Raw genomic sequence first — 15,149 nt, forward strand, 5'->3', positions numbered from 1 at the left:
TGATGATGATGATGAGGAGGAGGATGGATGCGGATGATGACCTAAGCCACAGTACCCTGGTAAATCTAGCCAGGAGCTCTCTCCTTTTTTGAATACAGTGAGTCGAGCTGAGGTGTCCAGCGCTCCATCTTGCCCGGTAATTTTCGACTCCTTTCAGCCTGTGACGCCTGACTCTGTGGACAAGGTGCCTGACCGCTGTCGAGCCACCACCTCCTCCCTTGACCCTTGCCCGGCCTGGCTAATCAAAGCAGCCAGGCTGAAAACAACAGAATGGGCCACAGCAATAATAAATGGGTCTTTCCTTGAGGGCAGGTTTGCACCAGCTCTCAAGGAGACACTCATTAGGCCAATAAGAAAAAAACTTAATATGGTGGCAGACGAAATTGGCAATTATAGGCCCATCGCCAATGTTTCTTTCATGAGCAAAGTGGTTGAGAGGGTGGTCACTGACCAACTTCAGGCCCACTTGGATGAAACAGATGCCCTGGATCCGTTTCAGTCGGGCTTCAGGCCACGCCATGGTACAGAGATGGCATTGGTCGCCCTGTACGATGACCTGTTGAGGGAGGCTGACAGGGGAAAACATCTCTGTTGGTCCTCCTCGACATCTCGGTGGCCCTTGATACCGTTGACCACGGTATGCTCCTGGGGAGGCTCTCTGAGTTGGGAATTGGTGGCTTGGCACTTGCCTGGCTCCATTCCTTCTTGGGGGACTCCCCGTGGAGTCTCAATTGTGGGGTTCCACAGGGGTCGATTATCTCCCCAATGCTGTTTAACATCTATATGAGGTCACTGGGTGGGGTTATCAGGGGGTGTGGAGCATCGTGTCATCAATATGCTGAAGACACCCAGCTCTACATCTCCTTTTCACCAACTGCACGTGATCCCGTTCTGTTCCTCCAGCGCTGCCTGGGGACTGTACTGCAGTGGATGCAGGAAAATGGGCTGAGGCTGAATCCAGACAAGATGGAAGTCCTAAGGGTGGGTGGCCCTGTGGATGACAACTCTCTCACATTCAAGGGGTGACCCTGGCTGCAAAGAGTGTGGTCCGCAGCTTGGGGGATACACTTGGACCCGATGCTCACCATGGAAACACAGGTGGTGTCGGTAGTCCACACCACCTTCTTCCATCTTTGATGGATTGCCCGGCTGTGACCCTATCTTGATGTGAGGGCTCTCACTACCTTGGTACATGCGCTCATAATCTCAAGATTAGACCACTGTAACGCGCTCTACATGGGGCTGCCTTTGAGGCTGACGCAGAAACGTGAGGTGGTGCAGAATGCAGCGGCCAGACTCCTTACTTGAGTGAGAAAATACCAGCATATTTCTCCTCCCCTGGCCATGCTGCACTGGCTGCCCCTCCATTTCTGCATTGACTTCAAAGTTTTAATGCTTACTTATAAGGCCCTAAATGGTTTAGGACCTCAATACTTGTTGGAACGCCTGCTCCCACCAAGATTTACCCGGATCACCCGCGCGAGTCAGGAGGTGAGGCTGAGGAGCCTGACGCCGAGGGAGGCCCGGAAGGAAAAGACACGAAACCGGGCCTTCTCAGCGGTGGCTCCTCGCCTCTGGAATAACCTCCCTCCGGAGATTCACGCGGCCCCTACGCTGGGTACCTTTAAAAGTCAACTAAAAACATGGATGTACAATCAGGCCTTCCCTCCTGTCAATACTTGATTTTCCTTTATTGTATCTTCATTTATTATTTGGTTTTAGTACTGTATTTGTTATTGATTGTCTTATGTAAAATTTCTGTGTTTTATATTGTATATATGTTACATTGGAAGCCGCCCAGAATGGTCGTGTAGACCAGATGGGCGGGATATAAATAAATAAATAAATACATAAATAAATACATAAATAAATAAATAAATAAATAAATAAATAAATAAATAAATAAATAAATAAATAAATAAATAAATAAATAAATAAATAAATAAATAAATAAATAAATAAATAGGGTTAGATGTGAATGAATGTAGAAAATGGAGCATTTATCCACATGGCTGGCACTACATGTATTAAAAAATGGTAGCTAGATTTCTTAACATTTTTATTTTGTCATTTATTTTATTATATAATTTATTCACTGCTTTATACCAGGAAGATTTCAGAGCAGAATGCAACAAGTTAAAACAAAAAATTACAGTAAGAATAAGTAAAAATGTGGCTGGAATTTGATTTTTAGCTAGGAAATACTTGTCTGAAAGAAGCGGGGGGGGGGGGGGGAATCAACTGTGCCAAAATCAGAATAATGTAGGCTCCTACGTAGCCTCAGTCAGAAGGACTTCTCGTGGAATGGGAAGCAGAGCCCTAAAAAAACCTCTTGGTTTTCAAGCAGATCTCCAAACCATGGGAAAACCACCACTAGCACTTTTCAGAAGACCTTAGTGATCAGGCAAAATGACAGAGGATATGTTAATTGCCTGTTTATGTTATCTGTATTTTAAAATATTTTAATTATTGCTTATTTTTTGTTTTCATTTTTATTTTCAGTTCTGCTGTATTTTGTATTTTAATTCTGCTTATTGTGTGTCCTCTTGCTGTAAACTGCCCAGAGTGACCTTTGGTCCCTGATGGGTGGTATAAAAATGCAATCAATCAATAATAGATAAATATGTCCTTAAGTTTTCTGGCCCTAAGTTGTTCAGAACTTTATAAGCCAAAAGCCATAGCTTAAACCTGAATCATTCACAAATAGGTAAGCCATGCAGAGCCTTCAGCAGCCAGAGAAGAGTCCGTCCAAGAGCCACATTTTGAATGAGCTGTAGCTTCCAGACCAGTCTTCAGGGAAGTCCCACAAAGAGCATATCACAGTCATCCAACCTTGAGGTTATCAACATTATTGCACCACTGTAGCCAAATTATCCTTGTCCAGGAACAGCTATGTTTACGTGCCTTCAAGTTGTATCTGACCTACACTGACTTTGACGGGGTTTTCAAGGTAGGTAAGATGTTTAAGGACTGGTTTGGTAATTGCCACTACCTCCCTCATGAGTTTCCATAGCCACACGGCAATTGAACCCAGATCTCCTGAGCTATAGTCACTCTGTCCACTCTACCACACTGGTTTCCCCATGCCTGACATGGGGTGGGGGAAGCAAAATAATTGTAGATTTGAAAGACCATCAGATTGATTTCAGTGTGAGCTTTCAGTAGTTAAAATCCACTTGTTCAGACAGAGTGAGTACACATGCATATCCTCAATGCTTGCACAGACTAACATGGCTACCAATTCCAATGTCTTCTCTGTTTATATATGTCCCATGAACAGGTGCCAACATGTGACAATAAAGATAATATACAGTGAACTGTATAACAGGTAGACTTGTCTGTCAAAGGAATGCCAAGAGTTGTTTCTGGGACATTGGAGAGAGTCTGTCAAGGGAAACAACTATTTTACACACATAAAATAGTACAGAAGGCTGGGTCATTAATCTCTGCACTATGCTAAGAAGCCCTAATCTCTATCTAAGCCCTTAGAGAAGCAATGGAACACAATCACTTTGACATAGATAACAGTGTGTCCTGGAAGGCAAAGTGCTTGGGAACTGGTTCCTCTGTGTTGCCATTCCTGATGCTATATTTGTTGCCATTCATTCTTTTGTGTAGGAATTGTCCTCTTTACCCCGTGAAGAAAGCAAAGGGGCACTACAGTGGTAGACGGTAAAATAAAACACAGAGGACGAAAAGGTAAATGAGTCCCTGATGCTGTGGCTGACACAAACCAAAAAAGAAAAGGGGAAGGAAAAGCCAAGAGAAAACAACAAAACTCAGGTGCAAGTTCCTAACACCACGAGCCTGCTGGACGGCCCGCAGGGAGAGGCGAAGTCTTTCTGATGGAGCCGGCTTCCGGAAGGATCCTGGGAGTGTGATAGCCATCATGGCAGGAATCCCCTTGGGTGGGTTGGCAGTGCATTCAGAAACACCCTGCCTATGCACACTGTGTAGAGGTTAATGTGGAGAGAAAAATAACACAAGCCACCCTGCTGAATGAAAGCCAGTCGGACGTGGCCAGAGGCTAATGTAACACTTAGGCAGGCAATCTGTTTTACTTTTACGAAACAATCAGATAGAAGTTGCCAAAGGCCAAACGTTGCAGTTTGGGATACTAATCACTGCAAGTTGTGTCAGCTAAGGAGCCATATCCAAAGTAAGGCAATCACCTCCTGCTCTGCATGCTACTATCCTCTCTTTCCACAGATATTTAGGGGGAAAAACATGTATTTGGGGAATACTTTGTACAGAAGATGTGGCGCTTGGCTCATTCCATTCATTCTGCAAGACATTGCGCTTAATATCTGGTTAAGACCCTGGAGGCAATCATTTCTTCCTTCTTAGTTACTGCGGTCACTGGGCATTTGCTGTTACTTCTCTAGTTTTAATTGTTGGGAATGCGTGTTGGCTACTCCTTCATCAGCAGAATCCTAATTGCCAGCCATAATTAATAGTGTTATAGTCTTGAAGGCCATAATGCTCATCAGTTATTAATTAGCAATTCATTTTGCTGAATAAATAACGCTTATGATTGATGATAGAACTTGTAATTGGACACCAGCAGCATCCCTCAAGGGAAACACATGTCTGCAAGTATTTAACAATGATGCTATAACATCTAAGAAATCCAGGCACATTTAAGAAAGTCAGTCGGCTTCAAGTGACTGTGACATTGTAGGGAAAGGAGGGTGTGTGTGTATGTATGTGTCTGTGTCTGAGAGAGGTCAGAGAAAGGAATGTATCATAGCAATTTGTCCTTATTATTAAGAGTCCAGATGAATTCAGTGGGGCTTACTCCCACACAAATAGATGTAGAAATGCATTACAAGAATCTAACTATAGTTTGCAGATTATTTGCCATTAGAAGACAGGCATTTGTTGAGCACAAAAGGACTTGTGATGATCCCAGCAAGAGGTTTTCTCACCTACAGTAATTAGCAAACCAGCTTGTTTTGTGCTTGTTCTTCAGGAGCAAAATCAAGCTTCATTTGTAGATGTGATTTCTGGGACATGACAGTCACAAATTGCTGGAAGACTACAGTAATTCGATTTCGGCTCCAGTGAGGAGTCATCTGGGAAGTGCAGTTTGGTTCAAGGAACGTCCTACTAAGAAATAGGTAGCAGGAATGCAATTCTAAGAAAATCATAGGAAAGCGAGTGACAGATTTGGTTTGTCCCTGAGTACAAGTGCTAACACCACCTAAATTATTCAGAATTTAAAGAGAAGGGGAAGTAATTTCCACCTGGATTGCTGCTAATCCACACCGAAGTCATAAGTATCACCTAACCACAAGAGAGTGGGTCTGCCAGCTTGCAATGTGGAGCTTCTTTCAGTTCAACTTATCAAAGAGGCCAGTGAAGAAAGGAGCCATGGTTTCTTCCTCCTGCTTTCCCCACTGATCCTTCTATTTGGGCTACTCATCACTGCAAGTTGTGTCAGCTTGCTGGAGGTGAAACAGAAGGAGAGACGCAGGTAAAACGAGCAGTGATGGTTTCTTCTTCTACTTCTTCCATGTTTTAGAATACCAGAGAGGAAACAGACGATTGCTTTAATAGGAGAAAAACCCTAAATTCTCTGGGCAACTTTGAAATGAAAGAATGTGTTCAACCTATCTGAAGCTGTGAAACAGTACTGGAACTACACATATTTTAAATAATATATATATATATATATATTAAATCCCAAGGTAATTGGAGTATAGTGTGTCATCTTATGTACATTTTTAAAGTCCAAAATTTTTCAAAGAGTGGCTTCCAGGTCTGTGTTTGGGAAAGCTATTTTTCATGACTGCCAGTTAGCAGCCAGAGTATTCTGGGGTATGGCATCCAAAAGTACATTTTTCCAGCATCTGATGAGCCCTTTCAATTTTGGGACAGGCTTCGTATCTAAAACATGGTCTAGTCTGTAAAATAGCCACTGAATGGGGAAGCGCAAAACAAGACTCAAAGAACTTCCTTGAGAGCACATTTTGGATCAGGGCCTCGGATTTCCTGTTTTGACACATATGGTAACTTGCCTCTCCTAATGGCAATGATAATAAAAAAAAGGGGGGGGAGGGGGAGAACAGAAAGAAAAAAACAAGCTGCTAGATTTAACTAGGTAGTCAACAAAGCAGGCGCATCTACCAGGTCAGCTGCTGACCAGATGCTGTCTTCAATTAATATTCCAACCCTAAAAGACATTTATTGCTCACTTTAGAAGGCAGAGCAGCTGAGTCATAAAATCAGCCCACAAAAAAAGGAAAAAAGTGTGTGTTGTGGCGGCAGAGGGGAAGGTGGAGGGGGTGGAAGACAGTGGTTAACTAGTCGTTTATTTTGGAAATCTACTTTTAAAGATACAGTTTTGTCTAGTATTTGTAAAACAACAACAACCACCCAACATCTTCTCTGTAAATTGTGGAGGCCGAGTGGGAGTGTGGGCTTGGACGAGAGCACGCAATGTGCTTCGTTTTTCTCCCCTCACCATCTCTCCTTGTTTTAGAAAAGGGTTAATAAACTCTTAAGATTTCCTTGCCACCCAAACCGGCCCGACCCTCTCTTTTAACAGAGTCAAGAAGCTGCAAAGGAGCCTGTTTTTTTAAAAAGGAAACCATGAGATTGTGTTGTAATGCTAACAGGCAATTAACAAACTCATGGGTGTTAATTATCTTCATACTGTATCATGTTCAATTAGCTCCGGCTCTGCAGCAAAGGCAACCATGAACAATTGCTTTGATAGGCGTACAGTACTTCATTTGTAGTTAATCGCTTTAAGCCTCGCTGTTGCTAGGCGACCTCAGTCTCTGGAGGTAAAAAGCTGCACAGATGCACTATGTTTAAATGACTACAGAGAACTGTTTAAACTCAAACCATGTATAACTCTTTATCGATTTTACACAGAAGATCTCAGCTCTGCTGATAAGGTTTTGATATATTTTTCCTGCTACAAGCCAGCTCCTTGGAGTATTGTGGGTGGGAGGGGGGGCGGAATCTGTCAATATGCTTCTATTATGATCTCTTGATCTGTGGCTATAAAAACCTTTAGCCGCAGCCCTTATTATAAAATAATGGAAGAAGCTATATTTGATTTTCCGCCTCCGCTCTCCCTCCCCTTTCCAGACTCGAATACATGGGAGATCTCCCGCCCCTTGCCTTTCGAACCAAATTACCAAGTGCTCCTCGGAATATCTTTGCCTTAATATAATACAGAAGAAATTCTAGCACTAATTAATTTGATTGACTCTCAGCAGGAAGGGATCAGCTGCAGCATCATGAACTTTAACAATAACTTCCAACTGATGGGCGGTTTGCATCAATAAGACCAGCTTCTCGCTCACCTGTCACCAGGCGGGAAAAGAGCAGTAACCACCCCCTACAAATGCACTGCTTAGCACTTTCTGCCCGATTAGCAATTTATAATGGTGATCAAGAAACAGTCAGTGGCAAATCAAGACAACTGTTTGGCTGCCTCTTTAATTGGCCTTGTTTTGTTTTTGATAAATGGCTCGTGACTGCTGTACAACCCGGTATTATTTTTTTAAAAAAAACACACAACTTTTTTATAGGCCACTGTGATTAGACTACCAACAGATACTAGGTCAAAACTGAAAGAAGGTGCAAAAAAAGTTAATTAATATCAATGATGGGCAATTATTAAGCAGACAGAAGGACCTACTAGCTGGGTGTTCAAATGGCTCAGAGCTAACTTGAAGGAGAAAGATGGCCAAATTAGCATAACGGCATGTACATTACTCCAGCCCACATGGTGGATCCTAGTAAACATATGCTACTTGAGTCCATTTCAAACTGAATTCTGGAGTTTGAAGCAATTGTTTCAAAATCACCCATTTTCCATTTCTAGTGGCTCACACAACAACCAGGTAAAGCCTAGGCCCCTACATTTGAGTGCCCTTCAGTATTAGACACACACACAAATGTATGTCCTTCTTTGTCTGGCAACTCATAGGATTTTGAAACGGGAGTAGACTGTGGTTTCCCTTTTAAGGTTTCAGATAAGGCTGGAGTCCAATGGCAGGTGCTCTGTCTGCTGACACTCCCAGGACCAGCTCCCTGGTGTGGACTGGTAGTCTGTAACCACCTCTTATTGGTTCTCTGCCAACACAATCTGGCACCATCAGACCACCCAGGTGGGTCCCATTGCACGGGTATTCGGAACGCACGCATATCCAGTAGAGTCAAGGGTGGCAGCTGCTGGGCAGAGCAACGGCTGAGCAGGATGTGACAAAGCAGTTGAGGTGCTTGGGATAGTGTTGTTTTGAACTGAATGACCCCACCCCATCCCGTCCAAATGTTCTACCCTCCCCCTCCGATACTCATGATAGGAAACATCATTATGTCATTCTTTAGGTCATGCATTGCAACTGGTGGGAAGCAATGCCTTGGAAACCAGTTTGGGAGTTTGGATTAAACACTGGAATTTGCCTAATCCAAATACAGTACATTTGGGCTCAGAGATCCTGTGGTCCCACTTACTGCCAGGATAACATGATTGCAATCCAATGCTTCAGCAATGTCAAAAACATAGTAATAGCACTAGGAACACACATGAATGTTGCCCTGAGTAGTATGCAATCCCACAGCACTTAATCCCGCTGCCAGTCAGCAGTATTCGGACAGTCACTTGCACTGCCCCCTGCCCCCCCCCGCATTAGCCGTATAGGAAATGAAGGCAGCCGTTAACATCAGACCATCCTCACCCACTTCACCTCTGTTCCCAGACTCACCCAGTTTCCATGCAGATGGCCAGAAAGAAAATGTAATGGCCTACACAGTAAAAGTGTGCCAACTGTGCTGCTTATATATACCATATACTGCCCCATAACACCTAAAGTACTCTCTGGGCAGTTTACAATTTAATTATGCAGGCTACACATTGCCCCCATTCCCCATGAGCTGGATACTCAATTCACTAACTTTGGAATGAGCTACTTGAGCCTGTTGGGATTGGACTCAGGTCATGCGCAGAGTCTTGACTGCAGTACTGCAGTTTAAACACTGTGCAACAGCAGAGACCATTCTGTTGCACATCAGTATAAATGGCAGCACAGAGATAGGTTGCTTGCCAGCAACCACTCCTCATGGTGCAGTGGTTACACCGCTGTACTGCAGCCAAAACTGTGCTCACAACCTGGGGTTCAAATCCCAGGTAGCCGGCTCAAGGTTGACTCAGCCTTCTATCCTTCCGAGGTCTGTAAAATGAGTACCCAGCTTGCTGGGGGGGGGGGCAATGTGTAGCCTGCATAACTAACTTGCAAACAATCCAGAGAGTGCTTTTTTTCCATTTTTTTCTATTTTTTTATCATGAGGGGTGACAAAAGGAAAAAGGGAGTTGGGATTGATGAGGAAGAGGGGATACAGTAACATACTGATATCCAATCTATGCCTATTGCCATATCAAGATTTTAAGTTACAGTATTCTATTTACTCTTTTCTGCCTTGTAGATAAAGTTCTCACTATATATATTCAGCTGCTGCCTGTTGATTCAGTCTATTTGTTGAATAAGTCCCATCTTTCTGTTGCCTTTTGCAAAAGTTGATCTTTCATAACTTCTGATAGGATATCCATTTCGGCTATTTCCCGTATATTTTCAATAAGATCTTCTTGTTTCGGTACTGTCGGGCTTTTCCAATTTCTAGCATATATAATTCTAGCTGCCGTAACAATACAGTGGGGTCTCTACTTAAGAACTTAATCCGTATTGGAAGGTGGTTCTCAAGTTGAAAAGTTCTTATGTTGAATCTGCATTTCCCATAGGAATGCATTGAAAACCATTTAATCCGTATCTGCTCTTTTCTATCCATAGAAACTACAGTGGAACCTCTACTTAAGAACTTAATCCGTTTTGGAATGGTGTTCTTAAGTTGAAACGTTCTTAAGTTGAAGCAAAATTTCCCATAGGAATGGACTGAAAACCAATTAATCCGTTCTGGCTGGTTTTTTTGTTATGTAGAGGTGCGTTCGTACATTGAAGCATTAGTTCCCATAGGAACTAATGCAAAGCTGGTTAATACGTATTCTACCACTAGGGGGGAGAATTGTTTTTAACCTAAGATGACCTAAGGTTAAAAAAAGATCAGGAAAGGTTTTTTTTCCTGTTCTTATCTTGGATTTCTGTTCTCAAGTAGAAGCAAAATTTAGCAAATGGAGCTGTTCTTAAGTTGGATTGTTCTTAAGTAGGGACGTTCTTAAGTAGAGACCCCACTGTATATATAACTATGTGCTCCTTTGACTTATCTATATTATCGGGTATCATACTCAGTAAAAACAATTCTGGGGTTAATGGCACCTTACAGAAGCCATCTGTAATATTTGTTGTAACATAGCATGCACTCTTTTCCAGTATTTTTTCGCTACTCCACATGACCACCACACATGATAATAACTTTTCACTTGTGTTTCACATTTCCAACACTTATTTGATACATCTATATAATCTTTGACAATTTTTCTGGGGTCATGGGCCACCTATAAAACATCTTATATATATTCTCTTTAAAATTAACCAATCTTGTAAGCTTTATGTTATTTTGCCATATTTTCAACACAAGGCATCATATGAATATTGAAAAATATGTATATAAAATAACAATAAATTAAAAGACTATCATTAAAGAGAAAACCAAGAGAACATTAAGAACACCATTGGTTAAAAAGTTAAAACAGATTTAAAATACCTGATTTTTAAAAAATACCAATTAAAATGTACTGCATTCCCTTCTCAAAATACAACCCTACAAGGCTGAGAGGCTAAAAACTGATTTTAAAAGGATGGTTTGTGCAGATATTTAAAATAAGGAAGGTTTTTTTTTTGAGTGAGTATTCATTTCTCCTGATCAGAAAAGAGAGAGACTCTGTGGCTACCAGGGACATGAGTTCTTCTCTGCCATTCTTGAGTTGTTGGGGTTACTTCTCCTGTGTAACCACAGCTGCAGCAATGAAGTTGAGCTTCCGGAGAGCTTGGGTCTAAGCTCTAAGGCAAGTGTGAGTCCTTCGCCATCCTTCCCACTTGGACCTAGTCTTGTCTGCTTGCCAGTTGTGCCTTTTCCCTTTTGGCGCTCGTATTCATTGACAAGCTTCCTACTTAGGTGTTTGGTTCTATGAAAGTCAGGGCGAGGTGATGGAGCCTCATATGCAACCCACGTTCCCTGACACGGACAGTCTTGTGTACACAATCTGGTATATTATCATAGGTTGAAGGACTGACTCATCTGAAACATGTCCTGGCATGTATAGAAGGAAGAATTTGAAAGAAGAAGAAGAAGAAGAAGAAGAATGGGGGGGGGGGGAGAGCAGTTGTCTCCCTGTCTCCTCTGAGTAAAAGGAGAAGGAGAATATGGCGTTCCCGCAAAGGAAAGGGGGGGGGGAACCACATACTTTCAGAAAAAAGGGGAAGTGACAAGTGGAGGGAGGTCTTGCCATTTATTTTTCCAGCGCCCACCTTGCGCACTAGATTTGGGCCCCCTTTAATGTTGGCGCTCTGAGAGCAAAGCCCCTCAGCACAGCCTTGTTCTATGGTTGTCCATTGACTCCAGGGAGAAAATGTTCATTTATGCCATCCCTTTTGCAAGTCTTCTGTTTGAGCAGCACATAAGGAAGCAAAACAAGCCTGAGCAAGAAGGTTCCTAATTAGCTTGGGGTGTCTCTCCTCCATCTACCCTTACCTTCCTTATACACCGCCAGCAGCTGCCCTTCCCCCCACCCCACTGATGGGAGGCCATTGCTTTAAGGGCAAGCATCAAGTCCCCCTCCCCTTCGCTGGTGTATTCCACCACGGCTGCAGGTTTAGGAGCCAGGCTACTCTGCCTCGAGGGCATAGCTCAAGGTTAGGATCCCTGCCTTAGAGATGCAGATAACATCCTCTAAGCCTTAAACTGAAGTTCTTGTTATTTGACAGTTGCCTGATAAGTTGTTACGGTTGTACATCAGCTCAGCCTATGAGGGGTTTCCGCTCTGAGCCCACTTGTTTATTTTTTAATGTTGCAGGAACTCTCGAAGCATTCATGATATCTAGAGAAATAAATCTTTATGTAGCTCAGATGGCCTGACTGACCTTTTCATCTTCTCATTTATTTTGCATAATTTATTTCACTAGCCCATCAGAGAGTTAGCAGCAGAAATCTAAAAGGTACTTGATAAAGAAAGCATTAACTCCAGAAACTCAGGTTCAAGTACCCTAACACCATTGTAGGCTTAAACATTAGTTTCCTCAGAATCATTGTTGCTACCCTTTAGTCTAGCATTTTATGGGGTGATCAGGCATGTAATTAATCCATGGGGCAAAACGGGTCGCTCATTGGTGGCTTATTGTGATCTCAGCGTAATCACGGACATTGGGAGAGGATTTTAGACAAACTCAAGCTTAATTAGGCCAATTCAGATAGATTCAGGAGGCCTCTCAGTAAAGTAATCCCACAACCCCTATATATGGATTTCTGATGATGAAAGGGATTCCAAAGGAGCTTTAGGACCTCAAGGGGAGAAATTGAAAATGCTTTGTTTCTGAAAAATCACCATGGCTGCTGATGTCATCAACCTTCAGTGGTGTAACTAATGGAACAGGATTCCGGCCAATGATTATTAAAGGTTCTAAATGAAAACCCTTTAAAACAATTAAAAAACTTATCCAAAAAGTTATAAGGAAGTTGTCGACCAGAGGCCGAGCCTTCTTGGTAGTGGCTGCCCCACTCTGAAAGTTCCTCCCTGTAGAGGTGTGATAGCCTCCCCCACTCCCCAAAGCTTCTGAAAGCAAGTAAAAAGCTGGCTTTTACTCAGGCCTTTACAAACCTCACTCCTTGGTAACATTAATTTTGTACTGAGTTTATGGTAGCTCATGGTTTGCCAAACGTTTTTTGTTTTTGGATGTTCAATTTTTTAAAAAAATAGTCGTACAATATATTTTTATTATTTTCCTGGAAGCTGGCCAGAATAGTGGCTTGTCTGCCAAATGGGTGCGGTACGAGTTTAAACAAGCAAACAAATAAATAAAAAAGACCACCTCCCCATTAAAATTCTCCCTGAGCAGCAGCATATATATTAAAAACCTGGGGTGAAAGGATGGCTTGAAGAGAACCCACCTGGTGCACCAAAAGTTCCGCACTGGGAGCAGCCACCAAAAAGGCCCCTTCCCTGTGTGCCTGTGCCAATGAGGATTCTGGATTCTCCCTGTGAGGGTCCTGGGATCAAGAGAAGCATCCAAAATCCTGGGGAGGCTGGTATGGTTTGCTGCGGTCCATGAGTTGGTGTGGACTCAAGTTATGGAAGTCAAAATTAGCACCCAAATTGATAAGGAACCTGTAAACTGTATTTGCCTGGAAAGAAAATATTACAGCCATTCGTCGATTGCCAGGAATAGCCAGTGGGAGGTACAAAGAGTACGATTTCTGAACTGCGATTTGCATTTGGGCTCGAATCAGATCAGGCTGCCTCCAAATTAATTTAAGCAGAATGAGACAGTTTTTTCTGAACAGGGGTCAGAAGAACCAGATTTTGTGGCTTTTGTACAGTTTAAAAAGATATTTAGTTTTCCAATTTTGAATATTTTCCTGTTTATATTTGGCAGTAGATGGCAGATAAATGCTTTTCTAATAACTGTCATCACCCCTTGTTATTTGACACAGCAGCATCAATTTTCAGAGAGCGTGGAAGGGACTTTCAACAGAAGGTCAGCATGCTGTGGCTGCTAAGCATACTCCTTGGGCTTTCAGAAGGTTCTCTCTTAGGTTTTTCCCATAGATATTCTTTTGCACCTTGGATATTCCCCCAAGCCTACAGAAACTCCCCCCTCCCGCTATCATCCTTCGGTGGTTTTGTTACCTTAATGGTGGCACTCACTTCTAAATACTGGAAATAAAGGGAATAACATGACAGACAAAAACTTTGGTTTGCAATATTTTTTGTCAAACACCTTTCCTTCATTTTATTATCCTAACAGCACATTTAACTAATACTTTTTGCTATCCCAGTGGCCATTGTTTTCTCCAGTGTTTTCTTGAAACTGATAGCAAGAGTGGCAGAAATTAATTCAGTCTTATTCTAGCCTAAAGTATTGGTAAGTTTCTTCCATAATTTCTACAAGTAACAAAACTGTTATTCTTATTATTAACAGGGATGTTGAAATATGAACAAACTTTCCATAGTTTTTTATAACAAACCTCAACATTTAAATGGAACTATTCTGCATATATCACTTGAAACATTTTAAAACATCTGTCAGAAGTCAAAATATTTTTAAAGACAGAAAGCTCATCACCGATTTTCCTTTTAATAGTCTCCAATCAGTAGACCACTCATTTGCTTTCTCTCTTTCTTTTGTGTCTTGGTTTTCCACTAAAAAGCCATTCAAGGTAGTAAATGAACACAATTACGCACAAGGTAAAACAACAGGACTGTTAAAATCATTATAACATTTTAACGACAAATATCCCTTCTTTTTTCTAACAGCACCAGTTGCTAAACCGATGTTCCTTGTTTCTGAATGGAGGCACTTGCAGGAGGAGCGCCACACAGCTTAAGGGTCTTTGAAACCTTAGTTTGATAACTGAATATTTATTATTAAGAAGTGTTCTTGTGGCAGAATGTTAGTTATGCATGTCGGGACTCTAGCACTTGTACCTAGAGGCTGTGTCTGAACTGTTTTCTAAATGCGTTCCTGCATTTAGGCCACTGGTCCTCCAAAGCATTCTTACCTCCCTAAAAATTATCACCAAAACTTAAAAACAAGTATAGTACTTCGATAAACCCCACAAGATTTCATAAAGGAAGCCACAGGTTTATGTTTACAAGAGCTGGGCTGGACTGTTGAGGACAGGACATTTCGGAGGTTGCTCATTCATAGGGTCACCATAAATTGAAGGTGATTTAATGGGACGTAATAATCTGAAAACACAATAAATATCTGAAAAATCTCTTGCCCTCTTCCATTCTCTCTCTTGCTCTTTTTTAGCAGGAACTTTCAGTCTTCAAAAGCCTGGCCCTGGACTTTTGTGACACTGCAAAACAGAGGCGCTGTGCAACATCAGAACTGGATCTTGTAGCCTCCTCCCAGAGACTCACCAGAGACTCAGTGAGTACTAGTTTAATGGGCACAGGGCACATTGAGACAGAGGAAGTTGGAGAAATCAAGTGTGTGCTGAAAATGTTTCTTATT

This window comes from Pogona vitticeps, chromosome 1 (assembly GCF_051106095.1).
Source record: "Pogona vitticeps strain Pit_001003342236 chromosome 1, PviZW2.1, whole genome shotgun sequence".
Classification (NCBI taxonomy): domain Eukaryota; kingdom Metazoa; phylum Chordata; class Lepidosauria; order Squamata; family Agamidae; genus Pogona; species Pogona vitticeps.